The sequence below is a fragment of the Strigops habroptila genome, chromosome 4, assembly GCF_004027225.2.
Source record: "Strigops habroptila isolate Jane chromosome 4, bStrHab1.2.pri, whole genome shotgun sequence".
NCBI lineage: Eukaryota > Metazoa > Chordata > Aves > Psittaciformes > Psittacidae > Strigops > Strigops habroptila.
In genome coordinates, this window is record NC_046358.1 from 62,385,503 (window position 1) to 62,411,534 (window position 26,032).

Genomic DNA, 26,032 nt, shown 5'->3' on the forward strand with positions numbered 1-26,032 from the left:
ATAGTACATGCACACTGTAAATCTAAAGTGAAAAAATTCATCTATTTTGAGGAGTATGCTTTGAAGCTGATGCTTGCTTTGAGGGACTAGAATCTGGAAGCTGTCCCTTACTTTGCTTGTTTACCTCCTTCACACACTCACCTGGATGCACAAAATACTTCTAAGAAACTCCAGTGTCCTTTCTGGACACTGAGCATGCTGCGGTCTAAAGCTTAGCTGCTGCTGCAATTCATCTGTAACTTTTCATTTGGCATGTGGGGAAAAAAGGCTAAACGTCTGATCAGAAAAAAAAAAACAGGTTAAGTAAGACCTTCACCTCAAGTATTCCTCTATGCCCTATAAGTCATAGTGCCGCAAAGTCTTACATCTAGGCACAGATAAATTCTTAATTAAGAATCTACTGACAGAGAATTCCTACAGTCATTTAATGCAGCACAAAAAAGAGGAACTAGTGTGACAAATGAAAATCACACCCATACTTGTTCTTAACTTAAGCATCTTATAGGTTTGGCTCTTCCTGTCTCTGACCATTTTACTGTTTCTAAAGACTACCTTCACAGACTGAAAACATCTACTTTGAGGAATCTAGAAGTCTTTGCTGCCAGTACACCACTTCTATAAATAAGTACGCCTATAAGCTGACATAATAGATATGGTAATACTTGTGAAGGAAAATAAACAAAAGACAGTATCTGCTCACAGATGGGCTATTTCAGCATCCAGTGAAACTCAGGTGATAGGGCAGAAACAGATGAAGTGGTGGCAATATTTTTTAACCTTTGCAACTGATGGAGCAGGAGTGTAAAGAAGAATGGAAGCTGTGGTAAACCAACCAGAAACAAGTAATTTGGGTAGGAGACAGGGAAGAGAACAACTGAGTCTCCTCTCCATCTGTCTGTGGCCTTTTATCTATGTGTGCAGCTACTAGTTGTGCTAAGCCACAAGTACATCTCTGAACAATAGCTATAACTCTGAACATAGAAATAAATCTAATTCCCATACTCGCACTACCTTTCAAAAACTATTCACTGATGTAAAGAAAACACACAGTAATTATTTACACACATTAGCTAGTTACATTTGTAATTTCAGCCAGATCAGGTAAAGTAGAGCGATACTTTACAATCCAGCCTGTAAGCCATTTTGCAAAGCAACAGGAATCAAAAGCTTGTTACCCACCCTTCACCCATTGAATCAGCTCTTCTCTGGTGTTCCCAAGGCAGCTCACCTCTATTTTCTCAGTGATACCAGCTTCTGCCAACTGCTTATGTGCTTTCCCTCAAGCACCTATGTACTTTCTTCCTCGCTTTGCAGTAGAAACATTCTCCCTCCCTGCATGAAACGAACTACCACCTCCTAGGCCTCTTTCAAAGTACCCCTTTACCACTGAGTCCCACTTTGAAGCCAGTAGTGTCAGCTCACGATGACCACTGCCTTCTCAAATTATTCTTCTGAGATCTTGAACTTCAGGCACATACTGTGATTTTACTACAACAGTAGATGGAATTTGATCTTGACCTGTACTCTTGGCTGCAGTTGTTGGACTGCAAAAGAACTAGTAGTAACAGGTGTACACAGAATTAAAGTTGAGTAGGGTGAGATTTGTTGTGAGAAAGAAAGTACCAAAGTGGAATGCAAACCTGAACAGAAAAAAAAAAAAAAAAAAAAGAAGAAAGAAAGAGAGATGGCCAAAAAAGTGTGGTTGCGCTTTTGAGCCCATTAAAAATGTAGCATTTTTATCACAAAAATTTATTATATACAAGCTGTAGGTTTGTTTCTCGCTTGAAAAATAGAAATTTGCAAAGCCAGAATCTGAGTAGGCAGAAAAACTCAATAGGTCTGTCCTCAAAATACATTCAGAAAGAAACCTGTATACCTTGTTGTCTAAAGAGTTTAATGGCTTTCAGACACACAGTGGTGCCCAATAATCAAATGGAATTAAAGTGCAATTAATTACACAGTTAGAAATTAATATATTAGTTACTTGATGGTACCATTTCTCTCCCTAATAGACTTCAAGCTGTATAACCAAAATAGAAATTGTAACCACAGCACAGCACAATTTCTTATAGACACAGATAACAGACAGTGGCCATTAACTTCCTTTAATAGTTTACACACCAAGAATTCAACAAAGGGTTACTGCAAGTATCCAAATAATATACTATAGCGAAGGTGAAAATAGGTACTCCCTACTCCCTGACGTAAAGATAACTGCAGTAGTTGAAGAATTAACTCCTCATAGGGCAAGAAAACCTGGGCCAGCTACCAAAATACAGAAAACATCAAATAATCACTGTTTATTTGATGAAGGTTTGAAGTGACCAGCCACAAAGGAGCCAGTCATTCTTTGGCTCCAGGATGCAAAGACTGTTAATTCATTTTTGTTGTTTTAAGTAAAATAACACACATACACACACACATGGCTGTTTTACAGTCAGTAGTAACTAAAGAATTGTGTTGAAATTTCCAAATGTTTCACAGCATCTGAAGTGTAGAGAAATGATACAGTGTCTCCCTCCAGCCTCCTTCAAGTAACACATACAGACTACACAGACAAACTTTGCAGTACAAGGGAAAGGAACAAACTTCTGGCTGCCATTTGAGAGCCTTTCAATAGGCTGCCACCTCTTCTGGGCAACCAGAAAGCAACATTCTGTTACTCATCACTTGATTTATTTATTATTGTCATAAAACAGGATTTGACAGGTTTAGAGTTTGATGGAGATACATACCACAAATCTTTTACAAGCAGAAATGTGGTCTATAAATTTGCTTTGCTTCTACAGCTGTTCTAAAAATAACACACAAACACCATTTCAATACAACTTTTTGAGCTTGACACTTGTCTTTGCCTTCAAAACAAAGTTTTACAGACAGTAAGTGCACTAGAAATACTAATTCACTGTTTAGAAAAAAGGTATCCAATGAGCAAAAATGTGAATCAATTACATCAATGTGTATTTCCAAAATTCACATAGACAACAGTATCACAGGTGAATGAATGCAAAAGAACTAATGCAAGGTGTCCCTGCCCATGGCAGAGGGGTTGGAACTAGATGATCTTAAGGTCCTTTCCAACCCTAACTATTCTATGATTCTATGACAACACAACCATCCCTTCCCAAATACCTGGAATGATACCTAGAAATGCACAAAAAGAATCTTCAGTAATCTTCTAGGCAAATTATTGAGGAATCAGCTATGCAGTCTGAAGCCATTCTTCCTTAAGCACAATTAATTGCAAATTCTATGGTACTCATAAGCAATATTAGCTAGTACAATATAACTGCTATGACAGAATCTTCAGTGTCTACTGTTATGTTAGACATACCTACAGTGACCTTAATAATCATAACTTGACCTTAAGTCATCACATCATTTTAGATTTTAGCTCTAAAAGCTAGAGGTTTCCTTCTGAGAAGTATCTTAATCAAATTACTTCTATATTCTTTTTATCCACTATATACAAACACTGCATCATATGCATGGCCTGTACTCATGACTTTAGTTATGTCAGTTATCACTAGTTAAATCAGTTCTTAGATTAAAAAAAAACAACCAACAAATCAATCAACATAGTCAAGCTGATGGAAAACACAAGACAGAGATCCAAGGACTGCCATTCTTCCCACTAAGTCTTTGCTTGGCAGCAGCGCACACCGTCCTGTTGGAGCTACTGCTTGTAATTTATTAAACAAGCAACAAAAATTGCAACCAATTTAGACTTAAGATTTATAGATTTAAGACAGGGGCCCACCTTGGTAAGATCTGCCATTTCTGTGTGTGCTTCTCTGCGGCAAATGCAGCTGACTTGCCTCTCCCCCTCAGCATGAAAATAGAGGACTGACTCAGCAGGGTTGCTCTCTGGATAAGAGCAACGCTGCTTGCTTCATTACAAAGGGATTTCCTAAATGACCTTTGTGGCAACCTTGGTTTGAAGGCTAACCTATGGAAAGTAAAACGCTGTAGAGCGCTTGAAGGCCCTCTGGTAACTCAACACAAAATACTCTTCATACGGACACAATGAGCTCTTCACACAACACTTTAGCTCTTCCCTAGCAGCCTTATCTAAAATTCAGTCACAAATTCAATACTGTTAGGATTGTTTATGCTTCAGCTGTGTATTAGCTATTGAGTTAAAAGCTGAAATAACAAAGCATTTTCCAATTTCACTTGAAAGCAAAAATTTTAATTAGAGTGAAATGCATCTGTATGCTCTGTATGTATGTGTGCATCTAGAGGCAACCATATCCTTTAAAAGACCCTCTCAATATTACCATAGAATCATGGAAAGGTTTGGGTTGGAAGGGACCTTAAAGCTCATCTAGTTCTAACCCTTTGCCACAGGCAGGGACACCTTCCACTAGACCAGGTCGCTCCAAGCCCCTGTGTCCAACCTGGCCTTGAACACTGCCAGGGATGAGCATATAGGTTCTAAAGTTCTTAGAACTAAACTTTGTGATCAGAATGATGTGTTGCTGTAAAGCCCTAGTGAATCAACCGACACATTAATGTAATAGTTTGAATTTACCACAATTATTCTCTCCAAGGTTTAAAATCAGACTGAAAGAAAAAAAGATTCAGTTCAGCCATACGCAAACAGGACAAACCTGACGTGATAAATAGAGATTCCAAAATATCAGTAGAATAGTGTTTTAGTAATTTATAGCTGAAGCACTAAGAAAGAATGACTTTGAAGCAAAACAGAGGTATGAGCAGTCAGTGTCCCCCTTACCATCTGAAGATCTACTGAAGTCAGCCACAGCATGTCCTTGGATTTCAGCTGGCATGAATAGGTTCTTCACAACTTCATGACTTTGTTCCCAGCTGGTGACTCTTTGTTAATTTTTAATAAAACAGTAAGATACAATAAAATGAATCACAGTGACAGTGAGATGCAAGAAATAAGTAGCTCCCCAGTTCAAATATATGATGAAAGCAATGAAATATAAATTTACAATAAATTCTATTACTGAACTTTTGTTGTCATCAGCAACAGGCTTTAATAGTTGGAAATATTTCTTTTATTCATTATCTTATTTTAAATTGTTCTTACCTTCCCTGGAGTACCTGGACTTCAGAAGGTTCATATTTTATCAATGTCTTTATTGTGAGTCAGTGAATAGCAAGATTCCCAGCTGGACTCTGGCTTCTGCTCTTCAGCTGGATTTGATCTGACTCTCACGAGCTCAGTCTTACGTCATTCAGAAAAATTATTCAAATAACTCTAACCTTGAAGTTGTTCACTGAGAAGTTGTTTTTTTCCCCCTCTTTACACCAAGAACAAGCTGTGTTCTTATTAGCACAGTGTTCAGCCAGCTTCCCACCCCCCCTTTTAGATTCTGGGCCAAGGTCATTTTTACATTATCTGCTACAGACAGATTTTAAACACACCAGACAGATGTTACTTCCATTTTAAAAACATAGCTATGGAAAGTGTTTTGAGTCATAACAAAAGAAATCTGAGGATTCTGGAATAATTTTAAAGTAACTCAAACTAGAAAGGGAGTCTGCATGATGTTGCAAAGAAGCAGTTAACAATCTGTCATGTTGAAAGTAGAGAACACTAGAGAGACCAGTAATCCTGAAAATTCTGCAAAAGCATATTAAAATCTTGGGAATAAAAGAAATATGATGACTCCTATATTAGCAGTGTTATTAATGACACTCTAAAATGCCTGTCCAAACAACAACTTCAGAAGCAGCACTTGCACTTCTTACTTCCAAGAAAAATTCTACCACTGGTTTGTAGTCTGTCTCAGGACAGCAAAAATATTCTATTGCTCAACATGGAGAGCCTTATGTTCACTTGCAAGATCATTAATGAACACTATGCATTTACAGCTTATTTGAACTATCTTAGGGAATTCTGGGAAACTAATCACATATTCCATCCATCTCATACTTATTTAACTAATTACTTTGTAAGGAATGGGGTTCACTTTTTTAATCTTCTGCCATAGGCAGCCCATGTCAGTGGTGCCCTGGTGAAACCATCCACATGTCAGTCCACCGAGTAGGAATAGTTCGTGCTTTCCCGTACCACACAGATGCAACCTCACATAAATCCTCTCTGAATCTCATATATTTTGACTTTAAAAAGCCCACCCCTAAAGAACCATCAGGCTGCGGTATCATCTGGTTATCCAAATTACAAAGGACCTAAGAATTTTCAGTCCTTTTTCCTCTGCTGTTTTCAGAGGCTCCCAGAATGATAATACCTCAGCATCTTGGAAAGCTTTGTTTTTCTCTCCAGTCTAGGAGGACCAACTTTCTAATTTCTTCCTTCCTACCACTTCTCTTCCATTCCTCGTTGATAAAATCCTACTTCATTATCTTTTTTTTTTTTTTAATTTAATCTTAGCATCTTTTCTATGGTATAGTCAGGAAAACTTTGGACTTCAGCACTTTGTAAATGATACCAATTCTAGTACTCTTGCATTTCCTATTTGACAGAATTGTCCAATCCTAGGAAGTCCTGAGAGCTTTTAACTCCACTTAAAAAGGGGATTTAAACAAGAGATTTCCATAACTAAAAAAAATATTACCAGGACTTATCTGCCCACATCACTGCTGAAAAACTCTTTCTGCTCTTCTAAGATTAAATTATCTTTTTCTAAAAAATTAATTGCTTCCAACTGTTGGTTGAGAGAGATCCCTGGCCCATGCCAGCTACTTTGTGTCCAAGAAACTATCAGGGAAAACGCTGTCTGATCAGGCCAAACAAAAGAGGCAAGGAGTCTTCTAAGAGGAAACAGCATAGACAATCAAGTTTCAGTGCTGGGAAATATTCCCTGTTACTGTTGGACAGGATTTACATCTTGGCACTGCCTATAAATCATAAAACCCTACTTTGTGCAATGCTAGCTATACACTAAATATTTGAGGCCCAGATAAAAGCTCTTGTAAAAAGGCTGAAGGTAATGCTCTCTCCTTTCATTAACACAACAATAAACAAATATACAGGAAAAATATTATTACCTTCTTTTAAACTGTTTTCTCTTGAGTCTCAAACTCATGAAAGATCTGAAATAACTGCAGTTCTGTTGGCAGCCTTACATGATTCTCTCAAATGATACCACAGGGCAAGGTGTTCCAACTCATTCTTCAGTTCCAAATTCTCTAAAAAGACTAAAAACATTGGAATTCACAATGGAGCCACTGGGGAATGAATGGCAACTCTACCAGATCCTCCAGTACAGCAACAGAGTGTTAGTTACTTTTACTAAAGAAATAAGACATATATAAAAGATATAAATACACCATGCAAAGTCATATCTTAGCACCAGTAATATTTTTTTAACACATTGAGCAGGCATGCACCTGGTTGTGGGGCCCACACTGCATGTTCAACATTTGGGATCTCCATTATTCCAGCATACAGCCTAACCCCTATTTCATTTATGAAAGCCCTAATAAAAAGTCAGGAGGCTGTTCTTCTGAGTCAGCTGTTCTACCTTTTATCCTTCCATTTTTCCTTTCACTGTAATCCAAATAAAGAGCCATGATTTCATACGTGCCTGCCCCTGGTGGGTTACCACCTGTTTTGCAGCTGGCGAGTCTCTTTCTTTGCATAAAACAGTTTTCAGACCAGACCTTCATTCTGGCACCATGGGGCAAATTGGGGTCCCACTAAAACTTACTGTCCAATTGTCTTCACACAATCATAGCCACAACCCCAAGCACTGCTGTCATGATTCCAAAAAGACAAAAATCTGTAGCAGTTTGAAAACATGCTTTATTCATCCAAGATTTAATAGTCTGTTTGCTTCTTCCGGAAGACTACATATTGTGACATTTTGCTCAGTCTAACAGATACTACAAACAACTCTTCTTAAAGCTGTGACCCTTATTTTTGTTTGCTGGTTTTGCATAATGTGAAAAGACATATTAACAGTCTCTCTAGTAACAGTGAGAATTACTGCAATGCATTTATTCCTTGCCTAAGTATTGCTTCCACTTACATGAATTTCCAATGAACCTCAGCTCTTTTTTAATGAAAACTTAGACTTATGCCCTCATATTACTCCTGAACAGGGTTTGATTTCAGTTTTATTTTTATTCATGTCCTCTAATAGCAAATGTATGTTATTGAAGAACCTGAGAAGAAAACGAGTGTCTTTTCAGGACAAAATGATAAGGGTATTTCAGAGATGATTTTTGTGGAGTAACTGTTGTTACCATGACTTAACCTTCTTTTAACAATTAACTGGTATGCCAGCAGGCCAAATTGAGATATGATGACATATACTGAGACATTAAATTTCATTGTATTAAGGGAATGTGTATAAAACAGGTTTGCAGGTCTGTTGTCCAGCTAAGTATGGAGATCATATGTTTATGTTTTTATACATGATTTCTAAAGTTTGCTTTTAAGATTTTCTTCTTTGAAACAAAAGACAGTATTAGAATCTTTTGGATTTTCCCACCAAAGGTATTTTTGCCGAGGATGGAAAATGTTGATCCTTGCACGGATGCAATATACTATGATGTGCAAGTTGTACTTGTTTAAAGTGCTTTATAACAATGATATATTCTGCCACCTTCATCATATTTCATACTTACCTGTTAAAGCACTTAAGTTGCAACTACTTCAGAGTTCCATTGCTACAGCATGTTGATGAATGGAGATGCTAATGTAATCTGTGACTGAATGTAACTGGCCCTCTTCCTCTCCACTGCCATCCACATGCACCATGTAGCATTCACACTAACTGCCTGAGTATTTCTGTGACGAGAAACAGGAGTCTGGGTAGATGCACTGAAATGAAAAAAGTGTTTATTCTACATTGAGGGAGCAGAGGAAACAGCGAAACCCAACACCACTGCTTTTCCTAAAGATGTGTGTTTCTCTACAGCTATAAATGCACCTCTCCCCCTCTTTATCTCTCAGTTTCTTTTTTCTGATGCTGCTATTTCTAAAAAGCATTGTTTTGGAGTGAAGTCTGTATGAAAAGTCACATTGTGCTCAGAGGGACAGATCACTGACCCACAAAAGCTTTTGTACAGTTACCAATCTGCCTCCTGTGCACACTTAGGGATTCTCCAAAGTTATCTAGGCTGAAGAAATCTTATCAAAGTCTTTTGTATTACACCAACTGCAGAAGCTTCAAGGGGAATTTTATGCTAATGATTCTCTTTAATCTCCATATAATTCAGGCCAACTAAAAATAGATCTTTTACAAACAATGAATCATCATGACTTTAAGTGGATGCAGACTGCCACAAAAAAGTTGCAATCTCTGTTCCACAGCACTTTTCTTTCCTCTCTCCATGTAACAACCACCCAATGAGCCACTGACAAAAATGAATACAATTGGTTTTTCTTCTCCCCTCTTACTTCAGCTATCAGTAGTACAACCAGAGTCCAATAAAGAAACTATTCCATATACCATATTCATTTGAAAGACAATTCCAGAAGAGAAATAGAATTTACCTTTTTTTTTTTAATTAAGAAAATTAGACATGAGATTGCTAAATCTCATGACAGTAGCAAAAGCAAAGCTAATCTCTCTTCTGAAAGAGAAAAAAAAAAAGAGTACCTAGTCCCAGAGCAGGCCGTAGTCCTACTTTTACTGTTGTTCCACGCTCCTGGAATGTGTGAGAAAAAAGAGATACATGCAGTGACTGAACCGATTTGTATGATTAATTAGCATCCATGTTACCTTGCAGATCAGATACATTTCACAAGACTTCACACAGTGGTATTCTACATGTAAAGATTTCTCCTGGCATGTCACTACCAGGAGACAAATAGCTTTGCAAAAGTATCTCTATGATAAAGTGGGTCTGTGTGCAGCAAGGAGCTAGCTTTGTATCTCTCCTTAGACCACTGTACTCAAAGCTACCATCACTGAAGGGAAGCAGTAACAGTCACGTCAAAAGCCTAAACAGTAATTCATTTGGCAATTGAAAAACTACTCACGTCTCAGTGACAATATCATTGGTTTTCTAACACAATTCTTGTGGATTCCTTGAATTTTAGCAACACTTGAATTTTAGCAACTTCTGGAATTCCCTTAAGACTGGTACATACGATAAAGATTTGTATGCATTTTTCTTAGACAGGAGGTGGAATAAATGAACAACTAGAGTGCAAAGGCCAACTATTAGTATCATAGAGGTTTAGGGCTAAGGGAGATCCAGGTGTTGGCTGATGAAAAGTAACCATAAGACAAGCTGAAAGATTGTTTCCTGGACTTTTAAAGGCCTTCATGCTTGAACTTCTCTGACATTTGCTTTTGGATCTCATTACATTTTATTTTATCCTTTTTCAATGGAAGTTAGCAGTGTGATCCCAGGGTTAAGTTATGCACCTTACTGACTGTGAGACATCTCTCTCAATTTATCCAACTTTCAAACCCATGGAACTTCATGGCTCTGGTGTGGTAGAGTTTTGTAAGTGAATGTGGATGTCAGTCCTGGGTAGCATGATGGAAGCAAGCCCCCATAAGGAACAATACCGCAGCTGCTATGCAATGCTAGGAGAACTCTCTTACCCAGCACACAATCACCAATTACAGACATTTTTAAGACTACTCCATTTCACAAAGCAGTGTTTAAAATCATTGCAATATACGCACCAATAAAATCAATGGGTACAGAGGCAAAACACCAACCAGGAGACAATGAAGAGCCATCATGATGTCTGCAACTAAACAGACAGCCCAGGCATAGAAGCACATCCTGTAGGCCACCTGGAAGAGGCCCCCCCCCCCCAAGACCGTGGGCTTTGCGGAGTTCTCCATGATTCTTATAGAATCAGACTGGTTTGGGTTGGAAGGGACCTTAAAGCTCATCCAGTTCCAACCCCCTGCCATGGGCAGGGACACCTTCCACTAGACCAAGTTGCTCCAAGCCCCTGTGTCCAACCTGGCCTTGAACACTGCCAGGGATGGGGCAGCCACAGCTTCTCTGGGCAACCTGTGCCAGTGCCTCACCACCCTCACAGGGAAGAAATTCTTCCTTGCATCAAAGCTAAATTTTCCCTGTTTAAGTTTGAACCTTGTCCTATCACTACAGTCCCCGATGAAGTCCCTTTTCTGGCATCCTTGAAGGCCCCCTTCAGATATTGGAAGGCTCCTGTGAGGTCTCCACGCAGGTTCTCTTCTGCAGACTGAACAGCCCCGATGTTCTTAGCCTGGGCAGCAGGACAGGCTGCTAGTTGAGAATAGCTATTCTCTGGTCTGCCGTCTTTCCCAGTCTAGAACACGAAGAGTTTAGTGAGATTGCCTGCACTTTGTATGAGGGTGATACGAGTGTTTTTTCAGAGACTGCAGTATTTCTCTAGGACTCTGAATTATACCTGAGCAATGCTTAAATTTAACATTTTAATATGTACCTCCCAAGTGAACATCTAAATCTCTAGGACTTGGTGATTTTTACAACTATGACTAAGAAAATCGCTTTTTCCTCTAGAAACATAGTTTTCAGTTTACAGGTGCTCTGAATATTTGAGGTATAAGTTAAACTGGAATTGTGCATTTATTAGGATTCAGGTTTTATTTTCTGCAGGAAAGCACTGGCTGTTCCTTCTGGGCCAGGAGTAAAAAATCAGTACAGTGCTTTTAGTTCTAAAGGAACATTTCCTCTGAAAGCAAATGTGCAGAAATACACATTTCCAGGAGAGAGATATTAAGATATGAATAGTAATACACACTGATACAGTACTTAATTTTTGTGGTCACAGACGACAGTGATGAAGGTGGGAGAGAATTCAGGTATGGGGAGACTAAATTCAAAGTTTCCTACCATCAGTAAAAACAAAGGATAACAAAGAGTTAAGACAAAGTCAGGACCCTGAGAAAGCATTAAATATAAGCCAAAATAGCATTCAATGGTATATGACAGACTGTGATCAAAATAAGAGGTTGGCAATGAAGCTGAGAGAAAGCATCATCTAAAATTCAAATAAAAAAATCCTCCAAGAGGCAATAGGACCACATGAGCAGAAGTATGTAAAGACATAATACAGACCTAGGGCCATCTTTTCGTGTCTTGAGTACTACCTGGCCCCACAAATAAGCATCTTAAGTTTTCCATTATTTCCACTGTACCTGGGGGAAGAGCAAACTCCTAACAAAGTGTACTGGAATCTACTTATTCTACAGGTCAGAAGACTGGTAACAAGATTTTCTTTAAGCATCTATGTTATTTTTCATCTAACTGCTGACTTTTTAATCTCTTCCAGACTACAATCTAGGCTTTGACCTATACTAGGGGTAAACAGACTTCTCCTTACACATACATACTGTTTTTCCTTGGAGTTTTCTTTCTCAGCAATATGACAGACAAATTATCTATTTAAATTACTTAAACTTGCATATAAACTTAAATTTATGCCAGGAAAGTCTTTCCTAAGTCTTTGCTGACAACTTTCCAGATTTGTGCATTTTACCACGTTCATACCACAATGTCCATTTTGAATGCCCATAGAGCATGTTTGTAAAGACAAGGGTTGCAAAACTTCAAACTGTTATATTTACTGATTAGTTTCTAAGAAAATGCACACTATCTTCACCATACCCTTAAGCAAATGCCGTTCCATGTTTTTTTTCAAATATTAAACACAAAAGCCATCTATTTGTTTCTCTTCTTGCTTCCTTTTCTTTTTCTTTCATAGCATTTCTACTGTGCTGTAGAAAATAGGGTGTATTTTCCAAATTAAAAACTGCTTTTCAAGTTCTGTTTTCACATAGTGCAACAAGCAACAAGTGTCCCATTGTGCAACAAGCTACACACAATCTTACTGCTATCCCAGGAAAGAAAGTAGGGGGGAAATCCTACAGTACCTTTGTCTCCTAACTTGATTATTTACAATTATGAAATCTGAACAAACTCCTTCTAGAAATATTAAAAACTGATCTGCTTTGGTAAATTACTACTAATGCTTTCAACTAAATTAAAGACAACAGTCATACTTGTACATTGCTTGTCTGATGGGCAAATAATAACATCATCCTCATCCTTACTTTGTTGTCCTCTTCATTTTGCAGTTGCTGTAATCTCTCCACTCTAAACAGAAACACTAAAAAAAAAGAGAAGAAAAAGAATTAGCCTGCCCCATAGTTCTCTGCTTCTTCTCTACTTTTCTTTATTGTTCTCTACCATTGCATATACTGGATAAACATTCTTAAATTGAAGAAATAGCAGGTTCCTTTTGCTCACTCTACAGAGGGATAACACAATACCTGTGCAGAAGAAGGGACCATGTTATGTGTTCCAGCACTCTCACGAAGGTCATATTTAACTTTCTTTGAAACAGCTCAAGTGTCCGCAAGAGTTTCTTGGGCTTTGTGTTTTTAAGCAAAAGGCCCTAGCACTTAATATTTTGGGAATCAATACATTTCTCAATCCATACATTTCTTAGGCTAAAAATGTTACTAAAATGAAACCAGATTTCTCCATAGAAATTTTTGCCAGACACTGTCGTTGATCCAAATTTTGTAGAATACCATGTTGCCAAAATAAATAACAGATCTGCTATTAAGGCATTTTCAGTGTGAATGCTGTGAATCAGTCAGCCGATGGGCTTTAAAGAATACACTCATTTCCCACGGCTCACCAGAAATGAGGACATAACTTCTGTGACAACACAAGTCTTCTCCATCAGCACAATTGCACCAACACAACAGACACATGAAATTTGTACTTCTACTGTTACCACCGGTGTGCAAATGTTTCTATAGCTGGTATCCATGTGAGGTTATCAAGTTTAGAGTTTTTTTACTTTTTACCTCAAAAGCGTATTTCCAATTTTTTGTTACTGAGGAATAACACATTATTGAACAATCAGATATCAATCTTTAAAATGGTAGGCTTTAGAAATCCGTAGTATAAAACCAGCTTACATGACTTTAATGGAGTTTTAAAGCTCCTGACCAAAACTGAGTAACTCCATTTTCCTTTGGAGGTGTCCTTACTACGTCAACACAGTGCACAAATTAATATCGCCCTTCTGATTAAAAATCTGAATCATTTCTTTTCTGAGAATTCTCATCTTAGCAACCCAGGGTGTGCAGAGCAATGTATTCCTTGAGAAGGCAGTAAAAAAGCCACCTTCTTCCTTCCCTCCACGCCCCCAGATAGTAAATTTATCTTGTCCATTGTGAGTTTATTTTAGTGATACAGTAACAATTATATTGGTGTAGCGATCAGAGGCACAGCACTTACTAGTATTACTTCATTTCAAGATACTAACAAGGCCAGGTTGGATGGGGCTTGGAGCAACCTGGTACAGTGAAAGGTGGGTTGGAACCAGGTGATCTTCAGGTCTTTTCCAACCCAACCCATGCTAGGATTCTATGATTCTATGTTTCAGATGGTCCCATTACAACCAGTTCTAGACATCCTCATATCTTTATCTCACCGGCCTGCTAGAACAATGCTTTTTTGGGGGTAAAAAAAAATACAACCGATCTATTTCTCAAGTAACAGATGGATAAACAGATGGGTGGAAAAGTCCACTGAATAGTGTGTTGGCTGCCTGTCACTGCCTGTATGACAGCCAATAAATATCATATGGATTAAACCTGTAAACTAACATGTCCCTATTTAATGAATTCTTTCAGAATGGTACGTTTGCTTGCCAATACCCATATAAATGAAATGCCACTTTGGATAAGGTAAGGCAAGGAAACCAAACACCTAAGCACAGCTTGTGCTAAGATTAATAACCAAAAGCAAACACGGAAGGAAGCCCCATGGTAAAGTGTGCATATTTTTACAGATTGCCTATGAGAAAGCACCTCTTGAACATCTGAAACCAGCTCCTGGAAAGGACTTAACCTTCAGTGTGGTTACACTTTTAAGCAGTGTGAAAACACTGTTTTCACCCTGCTTACATCTCTTCTTGAAAGGCTTTAATATTTCTGGTTTTCAGACTTGCATAAAGGAAAAGGGCTTAATCCAGTAGCCAGTCATGAGATACCTACCCACATCACACCAACAGTATTCCTCCTCTTTTGAGAGACTCTATTTTGGGCTAACAAAAAAAACCAACAAACAAACAAAAAACCAACCTACTGGCATGACACAGAAATCCATATTTGCTTAGGCCTTTCTATGTCACCTTCATCCTGTATTACAAATAACCACAATGTGTCTGCCAAAGCCAGCACGGTTGTGAGGAATGGGAGTGTCCTGCTCACTTGAGGGTGTTCATCAGAACAGAGATCATCCTGTGTAAAAGGGTACTTCCTTTACCTTTCCTGCAGCCTACTGTCTTAATATTCACTGAGTAATTTTAGCTCTTCTACTGAGACAGAGTAGATAATTTTTCCCTTATTCAGCAAACCATTACTGATTTTACAGAGAGAGATACAGCTCTTACAGGCTCGATTCCACAGGCTGCAAAGTGAGATGGAGAGAGATTCAACAATTTTCCCACACTGTATTGAAAAAAATCTGCCTTGAAAAGGAGTTCAGTTCTCCACAGCAATACTTCAATGCCTTCACCACACGGGAACCTCATTCCTTTGTTTCTGAAGGAAATACAAGAGCAAATATTCAGGCTGAATAATGACACGTGAATTTAGTCATTAAAATTGTTTTACTTTTTGAATAATTTTTGGCAGGTAATAGAAATAGATTTGCTGATTTAAAAAAAAAAATCTTTAAAAACAGTATTTCTGAAAAGAAAATGCAGTACATGGTGATGCCATAAATATTAAAAAATTTACTTGTGCCAAGATGGAACATAATGGAAAAAGAAAACATAAAATAATTTCATTAAAAAATTATAATTTATTAGCTCAATATGAATAGAAGGGTTAATTTCTGAACATGTATAGACAATTTCAAAACACTAAGAACATTATTTTCCAACACTGTTTTCAGCCATACAAAGAGGGACGTATCCAGCAGATTGGTGTATGACAACAAGAAACTGATTATAATTTGAAAAGGAAATAAAACTGAGTAGAAAACCCCTAAATTGGTTTGAAAAAAGGTCTGACCTATGGAAGACTTGGCAAAGATTAACTTTCAAAGTTAAAGTCTGGCATATGAAAGTATTAGTATGAAGAGATTTTTGCCTTTACATAACACCTTTTCCCTGAGGAGCTCCAAGCCCTGTAAAGAGGTTAACAACAGCTTCATGACATTAATTAGTTTAACATTATTCCATTGATATCAAATGGGGCTAATGTGACATAATAGGAAGGAAAACTTCTTTAAGAGCATCACAAAAGCCTGTGAATATCCCTTTTACCTTCAGAGTCCCTCACAAGGCTCTAGTACTGCCAGCAAGACCGTCCTGCTGAGCAGCCTTCAGTCCATGTCAGTGTACCCAGAAACAGGTAACTTCAGGTTTTTAAATAACAGCTGTCATTTTTCAAGCCTCTTTGGGCATATGAGGCATGTGTTTGTGAAGACATTACCTGGATCCAGTCTTGCCTAGGGCTGGAGAGCTCCTGCATTGTTGGTTCAATTTTCTTATGCACTACAGCTGCCTCCTGAATGACTGCACACCTCAAGATCTGACTGAAGGGGTGAATTAAAGGTGGAATATTCTCTTTTAGTGTAGTATTACACATCTGTGCATCTTGCTGTACACTTAGTCATCCCTCCACGTGTGAATAGGCCCTCCTGTGAAAGAGCTGCTCTGCTCTGGGTGTCTTACTATGATAGACAGAATCTGTCAGAAACCATAGTGAGGTTTTTGCCCTCTTTTCCTTAACTTACTTATAACACAGAGTAAAATTTTTAAATTAGTAGAAAATTTAATGAAACCACTAGAAATATAATTGACATAAAGAAGAACAGGAACTTTATTTTTACCCCTCAAAACTGAAGAGTTTCACATTTTGCCAAGTGAAATCTTGTCCAAACTTTTTCTTTCATTATTTTTTTTAAGCAGAGTCGTCTTACATTCCCAAAATAACTAAATAATCCTGTAGAAGCTTAGATTAAAATTAAATGAGGCTCAGATGTGTATCTGAACTAATTTTTACTCCTTGGCTTGTTAGTCTCTGGAGTCTTAGGAATGCCTGTGTCCCAGTTATTTAAGGCAATTCCAAGTCTCCAAAATCTGACAGGATCCAAGATTTCAAAATAACATCAGAGAGTACAAATTTACTCTACTGAATAAGAGCAACACAAAACAACCAAGTGTTTTCAGCCTTCTGGATACATACAGATTGAAAGCTACTGATGACTTAGATATTTTTACAGCCCAGCAGGGATGGGTTACTCCAAGGAACAACAGCCATAGCAATGCATGAAGTAATTGTTCACAGAATATCAAGTACAAACAGTGCAGATTATTGCTGGCCATTCCAAACCTTTCTCCTCCTATTCTCCTTTTTGACTGATTTGTTCTCAATATCCCTGTCATAATCAGACTCGGTTTTCTCCAGCATCTAGAGGATTTTAGTCACTACGTACTTGACCACTTCATCTTTGCTTTTTCAACATACAGTCCACAGTTAGGTGCATCTATTTTCTTCACCTCTTCAGCTTTCAGGCTCATGCACCTACCTCCAGCAGATTAGACCCAGATCCCTAGCAACTCCAGATATATTCCAGTGACAGCTGATATTGGATTATTATACAGGTTGATGCTGCCTTCAGCTGAGATGACCTTTGAAATGATTTAAGCAGACACATAGGGAGTTACCCCTGAAACACAGCCACAGAAAACACAGTAAAGACACAGTTCCTCCCATTCTGACAACAGAGGATCATCACCAGGAGTTCCACATACATCACTACTCCCCAGGTGGATACCCCCAGACTACAGCTGACTAGTTCTGGAAGTAGTCCGGAGGACACCCGGAATGATTTATGTCTCTATGGCCATTGCTCTCACAGATAACTCCAACTTCAACTGCCCATAGTGTCTCAGAAGAACTCTGGGACAACTTGTCTGTGGAGACAAGTCCAGGCAGGTACAAAGCAGCAGCTAGATGATGTACAGCCTCATCATAGACATACTATCACCTCCAAAGTGTACTCTACTCATGTTTGGCCCTGAAACATCAAAGCTGAGTTACTACAGAAAGGGCTTGACAGTAAGGCAGGTGGCAAACCCTGGAAACATGGAAAATCTGGCTTTTAAGGTCTACTTTAAACACAATATAGCGCTAGCTCTATCAGCTCCTTGCAAAGATGCATGAGACTCATGATTTGAATAATCATGATAAATCCTTAGTACAAGCATGTTATCATCATTTGGAAAGATTAAAACCCCACACACATAGAAGGATGAGGCTGTGTACATTTTATTACTGAAGTTGCAACACTAATGCTGGTTTTAGACCCTGAAGCTTTGACTCTTTTAACAGCAATATTCACACTAATTAAAAAAACCTGATCAATATCCTTCTTTGTAAACCCCTAAAGGGTTCAGCATCTAAGTGACAGTAACCCCCAATACTGCTGGTTTTCTTTCCTTTGTCTTTCTTTCCCTCTCCTTATGTTAAGCCACTAAATTCATCTTTTTAGGACAAGACAAGAAGAACCTGCAGGGGCACAGTTTGTAACATATGAGCAACGTAGGCTGATACAAGTTTCTATCTCTTATTTAAAAGTTGTGGTGATTCACCTTAAATTACTCTTTTTTTTTTTTTTTTTCTCTGATAGAAGAAAAATAAAAGCAATCCAAAACTCTGCTAGTCAAACACCTAAGAATAAAGTTAAGGGTATGTGGGGATTTTCAGGGTGTTTAATTCCTACTATTTTTTAACTTCTGTAAGTAAATAAATAAGTAAAGCAACATAAAAAATCCAGCTTCTCCATTAGTTCTCTTCAACTTCTTAGTTCTAATTAGAAATGCTGAAAAATCAGGAATGGAAGGCTTAACACACAGTGTTTCTGGACTCATGCAAATTAACTAACAAGGAAAAGGACCCATATAATTCTCTAACTTATTTTGGGGTTCCAAGAGGTTCAACGGAAAATCTGAACTTCTCTGTGTTAAGCTGAATCCCTCAAACTTTTCAGATTAACCTTTCAGTGTATTAATAACAAAGCTGTTTAAACAAAACTGCCATTTTAAGAACTGAACCTAATATTACAAGTACTGTGCAATCTGGTCTTCCCAAACACCTCCCTTAATAAATCCCTTCCAAGCCTCCAAGCTGTGATTCAGACAGAGAAGAATAGTTCAGAGGTAACAGCACGGTGAACCCTTGAGTCATGCACACTTTGTAGAAAGAGTTGGTGTATCATTAAGTAATACAGGAGGAAAGAATAATTGATACAAGCCTAGTCAGCCAAGAGGGGACAAAGCCTGCATTTGTGATGTGTGACTCAACACGCTCTTCACCAGCAGCCTTGCAGACAAACGGCTCTCTGTAGGTCCAAAAGAAGTGGGGTCTTGCAAGATGTGAATCTGGAACTTTCCTTTGTCAATTTGCTGCAGCCCAGAATGTCTCTCTGCAGAGTCACTCACATGTAAATACAAGTTATGCGTTATGCGAGAGAATTCAAAACCAACTGGGGCATCCTTGTTACTTCTGCTATGATATATATATACTACAAAGATAACAGACTGGTTTGGCTTGGAAGGGACCTTAAAGCTCGTCCATTTCCAACCCCTGCCACAGGCAGGGACACCTTCCGCTAGACCAGGTTGCTCTAAGCCCCGTCCAACCTGGCCTTAGCACTGTATAAACCTAAGCAACCTCACAAAGATGAAAGAAATACATTTTAAGTACCACAGATGAAGAAACTGGAGTTCAGTAACATTACTTGCCATTACATTGTCATTTTAATTGCAGAAGTCCATCTGCTTCTCTACATTCCCGTTCATACATGGCTCTTCCAAACAATGACCATGTCACACAGCAATAGAAAATACTGATATTAACTAATGTTGATTTTAGTTAAATATGAACATAGCTGGGAAATACAGTGTAAGTTCTCCAGCAGAAACAAATTCATAGCCTTCAGGAGTCATTTGTCATTGTAGCACTCTTCATACTGTCATTAATACCTTTGTAAAATGAAAATTTAATCTAAACCCAAATTTTAAAGAAAAATAAAACTGAGATGAAAAAATGCCCCAAATCTCATTCCTTTGAATCTGTATCTTCATTTTGGGGTCAGAATTTTCTTTGCTTCTATTCTAAAATCGGGGGTGGGCGGTGGGCGGTGGGGGGAGGGAAGATGTTTGTTTTCAGAAACAAAAACTATTCTGCGTCCTTCAGCATTTTGACTGAAAATACTTTGCATTTTCCAATGGTCATCATTTTGAAGAGGTGTCATGTTCTCACTAGGAGTAAGGTGGTTTTCAAGAAGCTGTACATTATTTCAGTAAGATGAAGAGAAGAGAGGGATAGGATGCACAAAGGAGAAAGAGAATTTGAGAAGAAATACTTTGGCTCTTGGTAAGCAGCAACTGAAAGGTACTACCATGTGAAAGCTGATCTGTGTAACATGAGGTGTTTATCCCTTCAGTCTACATCTAAAGACTTCAGCATCAATAAAGACCTTAACAGCAGCAATTAGCACCATTTCAAACAAATTACACGAGTTTGCAATTCATGCTTAATTGATACTTCACTCAACAGAAGGTATTTAATACTCACATAAACCAGAATTTTATTAGAAATGTGGTGGATTTTTTATTTTATAGACAAAGTAGTGTGCTAATAAAGACAGAGTTAGAACTATGATCCCATTCTGAGACTATGCTGGTGCAATGACAATTTTACAGCAGGAACTATATTGGAATTATACTAATGAAAGCTTTCTTGTCAGTCAGTTCTCTATATATATGCCATTTATAAATAGTTACATAAATATGTAAACTTATACATATTTATGATCCACTTTTTCCTGATCAGAAATGACTCAAAACTATGACTATCATTTAATTAAGAAACTGAAGGGCAACAGAAGCCTTCTTTTCCCCCTAACAAACACTGGCAGGCAAGGGAATTTCAAAATACTGTATTTGCGATCTCAAGATTAGTTGAAGCTTTGGTGTGCAGCATTTCCACAAACCAAGTGACTTCTCAAACATGGATTTAGGCATCTAACTTGTGCCATTCATAGCAGAACATCCCGGCCTAACTGACTTGCTGCCAACCAGCCAGAGAACAGACCCTGAGCCCTGCCCTGTCACTATCCTACCCTCTGACCACTGCAGTCTGGTGATCACCAAACTTGCTTTCATAGTAATCAATACACAATTTAGTAACAATGTCACTATATTCTACAATACTGTATTCCCAATTTAGGTCTTTTGTAATGCCAGATAACCAGTGAACTGAACAGCACAGCAAATCAGCTCTCTAACTTCAGCTCTATAGAATAAACTGTACCACTCTGAGTAATGGCTTGCATTCCTCAATTTGAGAACTGCACTTCCCTTTTGATAAGAGGAAAAGCCTTGTTAGAGCATACTCAAAACATCTACAGCAGATGGACTGTTATTAATGGGAAGACAAAAATATGTTTATCTAGGCAGGGGAACCATGACTGTTTTTAAATACAAACTTAATTCCTTTAAATAAGGATACCTGGAACTTTACAGAAAGCAGACTACTGAAACAGGTGATAACACTGATATTTTTAAGCCCTAGAAAAGCTTAAATAAAGGAAACAAGATATAATTAATGAAAGTCTGCCAAGATTATAAAAGAAAACAATAACATATTTCTGCAAGAACATATTAAACCCACTCATGAACTAATCTGCAAGGAAAGAAATCTTTCCCAAAACAACCACTTAGGTTAAATGGAAGGAAATTATGAAACTGAATCACAAAGCTGTAGGGCTCATGTTCATATTAAAAAGAAAAATAATAGGAACCAATCACCCACTCTTTCTTCTGTGGTTGCTACTGCTTCTTATTTATTTATTTTTTAAGAAACTAAGCAGGCAAAATGAAACTCTTCTATTAATGAGTATGTGTTGACTCTTGTGAAAAAAACAGTGACAACTTCTCCATAGCTGTTCACATTAGCTATTTTTAATTCATTGCATAGGCTTGAACAGCCTGAATGACCACTGAAAACATTTAATGTGAAAGTATTTTAAATAAGTTTAAGCTCTCAGGTGTTTTTAATTCTTCAGTGAGTGATACTTGCTAAGAAATAAACATTCTTCCCTTCTCTAATTTATTGTTCACCAAATTCTGTGATTTGTGAGGATGGCTGCAGCCAGCTGCGTACTGACAGCAATTCGTTTATTGCAAACAGTTTATTGAATTAAAGCCGCCCATATGTTCAGCTGCACTTGAACATGAGCCTCTGCTGATCAACCCTCCTGGCCGTGAACAGCACCGAATAGAATAAAAACACACCTGAAGATATCAGTGAAGTATTTGACTTCATTCTAGATGAGCTTTAAGGTCCCTTCCAACATAAAGCCCAATGCTGTACATGGTAAAATGCATTAGGTAATTTGTTAAAATATTTAATAATACGCTCATTTCTGCATGCAGACATACACTTCCTTCCACTTCCTACACTCCTGCTTGAACATCAGAAATAATTTCCTATGTGCATTTAATTAGATTCTGCATATTTTTTTCATACACATCCTGATGATGTGGAACATTTCCAAAATATTAGGATTATCATTAAATACATAGATGAAATTTGGGGCATTTTTGTAAATAGGATTTCCATCTTTTCCGCACAATGGGTCGTGTCATGGCCCGCTGCCCAAACAACTTCTGGTGTGGAGCTGTAGTGTTAGCTTCCCATTGCGCCCATTGTAATCATAAACCCCCGTGGCCACCAAGGGCTTTCAGCCATCCATAACCCTCTGCATTTTTCTTGAGCCAGTGGCTAAATCTTTTACTGAGATTTTGATAGATCTTAAGGATCTGTACTCTGTCCCTTAGAAACAGCTTTTTAATTAGCTTATTTACTTATTGATGAGTGTAGCTGATAGGAAAGAAAAGACGCAAGGGGAATAAGGAAAGCGTATGTTCCCAACCTATTAACCTCTGCTATTCAATAATACTCCAAAACCCTCTTAACTTCCATTTTTTTCTCTCTTTAGATGGACTAAGGCAAAATGTTTTACATCCAGCACGGAGGAGCAATAAACATCTTTGCCAGCTACATTTCTGCAGAAAATGAGCCATAGATCAATAGATTTGTGTATTTACAGACTTCTGCCACAGATGATGAATCCTCCAGTAGATTAAACTCAGAAGAAATGACAAATAGTTGTTGGCATGCTGCTGGAGATTGGCTACATTGCCATTTCCCATGAAAGAGTATGGGCTTGTAACAGTTTTTAAATTCCTTGGACAAAAACCCAAACCAACCCAAACTATACTATCTGCCAAAGCTGTCCTTGTCAACCTTTTTCTGAAGTGATTTAATACTGCTTTACTGATGTGCTCCACTGCTGCTCATCATATACTACTTTAAATAAGTCTAGAAAGAAGAATAGCATAAAAAAAATTCCTATAAAGATGCTGTCATTGCAAAGAAAAGCGTTAAGGATGCAGCATAAATTGGCATGCAATGATAATTTAACATGCTTGCAAGTCAGCTGACATGCTATTAAGTAGAATATCACTGATAAAACCCCAAGTTGCTACAGTCAGTGTGTTCAAGACAAGGATAGCACGATAGGCATGGTTGCTCTGTCCCAAATGCAGCAAACCATTTTAACACATTGTCGAGCTAATAAATTTTGCTCAACAAGGATTAATAACTCTGGTTTAACTAAACTGCTTTGATTTCCAGGACTAACATGTCATCTGCACAGTTATTAAAACAAATTACTCTTGAGTAGTTACAGATTGCATGCATTTAAGTGAATTCATTTTAAGTGAAATCACAGCAAAGTCACGATTCCCTTTCAATGCAAATTATGCGCTTTTCATGCAACATTCAGGCATCTAACAACTCCTCATGCTGCACAGATCATTCCCAAGGCCTTTGCCAAGATAAGGAAAATGACATTTTGATGCCCCTTCTTGCCATTACAAGCTGCCAGGGCACGCGCTGCCCAGGCAGGCAGGCAGCTACAACTCCCTTCTCCTTGGATTCTGCAAAGGAAGCAGTGGCTGAGGTGAATGCAAAAAGAGCTAATAACAACTGTTAAAGGGAGCAACTGGGTACTAGTCATACATTCTAATGCTTCTCAAGTTTTCTCACAATGCCACTTTAAAGCCTTAGAGCATTTCAAGCTGCTGGATTTAACACTGGGTCAGACCCCATATAATTGCTAACTGTCCACTAGTGTAGCATAATTTGGGGAAAAAATGGAAGCATGACTCAGGTGATATGAATTATATCTCGACTCTAATCACTAAAAGTGATAGTCTCAAACAACTATCTTTCAAATTAAACACTTCTCCCCATTGCAGAAGATATACCTCTCTAATTTAATCTGCCCTAAAAAAGTCATGTGCAGTATTCTTTTTGTGAATGATAAAAATGATTCTCCTTCTCCAGTAATTACCCTCAATCTTTATCATTACCCAAGGCTACTTGGAATTACACAATCACCAATTCTACAATGTACTGCTAGAGGTATTCCTCAGTCTCTTCACTGAATAATCCCTGCAGACTTCAGAGAACAGTCAGACCCAGCCACATTCAAACACCCTACTGCTTTGTCACACAGGGTTGCTTTAGGAGAGGATGAGGAGCTAGTAAGCCATGGATCCCAAAACTCCTGCTCCCTGAAGCACTGGCAGTCTCCTTCCAACAAGGTGCCTCCCATCGTTCAGTAAGCTCTTTTGGAATTCCATCTGTTGACTCTGGCTATCAAGACTAAGGAAATTGCTCACTGGGGAAGACCGTGTTTACAAACCTGTATCTATAAATATTTTCAGTCATTAATTTAATTTTATAATCTATCACCTTACAGGGATATAAAGCATAAGAAATACTTTTAAGGATCCATTTGTAAATGTTCAATTTTAAGAGAGGCTTTTATGCTTCAGAGCATACAAATTTGTGTGTTAAAGATGACCTGCTTAGCTGATACATCACACATAAGCAGGTAGCGGCAACAAGCCTTCTTTCCTTCCACTTCAAACCCATGCCATCACATGTTCTTAACTGTATCATGATTGCATTCATAGATACTAAAGATATATGCCAAATGATACAAATTATTTGGCTCAGATTTCAGTTTGGAAGACACTTAGGAGAAGCCCTAAACATTATATTATGTTCTCAAATTCTAAGCATTAATTTAAGAACAAAGATATCTGATCCCTATCTATTGTACTCCTGAGACAGTAACTAGAATTGTAGCTTTTCAGCAGGCAGTGCTCAACAAGAGATAATTGTGCGAAGAAATGAAAAACCAAGAGCATCTCAAATGGACCAGAGGCAGTAATCTATGCAGGGAATGCACAGCACCGAGGTGTGCAATAGCATACCCAGATGTGTTCTGTGCATTTACTTCGTTACATAGTTCCATAACAATTCCTTGTAAACTGCTAATTAATAGCATCCTACAGTAATTGAGATGGTACATGTGGGTGCCATGAAAGAACGATGGCACCCAAGGAAGGTGACAAGCACAGAGCCTGTCCTGGAGGCTCTGCCATGTTCTGCTATGCATACACCTTCTAGAGTGGCAAACAGAGGGCAGGGAGAGAAGGGAAAGGGCTGAAAATGTTCAAAAATCCTAAGTAAGGCTCCAAAAATGTCATATATTTCCTTAAAAATACCCACAAACATTACATTTGGTTATCATACAGACTTACGGAAAAGATAAGGGGCTTCAATTCGCACTTGGAAGTTCTTGGTTTTGTCTGCAGCCATGAAGGCTGGAAATCAACTTTGATATTTCAGGAAAGGTGAGACTCTCATGCTCATGGGAAAACTTGGAACAACATTAATTACAATGGCAATGAGAGTTGTCAGTGCTGAATCAGATGTGGTGACTTGAACACAGAAATACTCTGTAATTTTTATATGCAAAAATAAGTAAAATTGTAAATGCAGGTTTCACTTGGAGAAAAGAAAGCCTTAAGCAAAGTTATTATATAGCCTTGTTATTAAATTAAGAGAAACATTAGGTGAATATCTGCTGAGAAATGTTGGCTATTCTGTGGGATAGAAGAAGGGATTGGGAGTAAGGCCAGTTTAGGTGA

At 38.1% G+C, this 26,032-nt stretch overlaps 1 protein-coding gene across 1 annotated transcript in view; it reads right to left on the bottom strand.

Moving 5' to 3' along the window:
- Positions 1-4,709: 4,709 nt before the first annotated feature.
- METTL15 (methyltransferase like 15) overlaps positions 4,710-26,032 on the bottom strand; it is a 127,954-nt gene continuing 106,631 nt past the window's right edge. The window contains exons 6-11 of the transcript XR_003990971.1: positions 15,335-15,485; positions 12,975-13,030; positions 9,546-9,594; positions 8,569-8,764; positions 6,985-7,134; positions 4,710-4,839 (exon numbers count right to left, since the gene is read on the bottom strand). The gene's annotated coding sequence lies outside the window, so the exon portion shown is untranslated. The remainder of the gene's footprint in view (positions 4,840-6,984; positions 7,135-8,568; positions 8,765-9,545; positions 9,595-12,974; positions 13,031-15,334; positions 15,486-26,032) is intronic.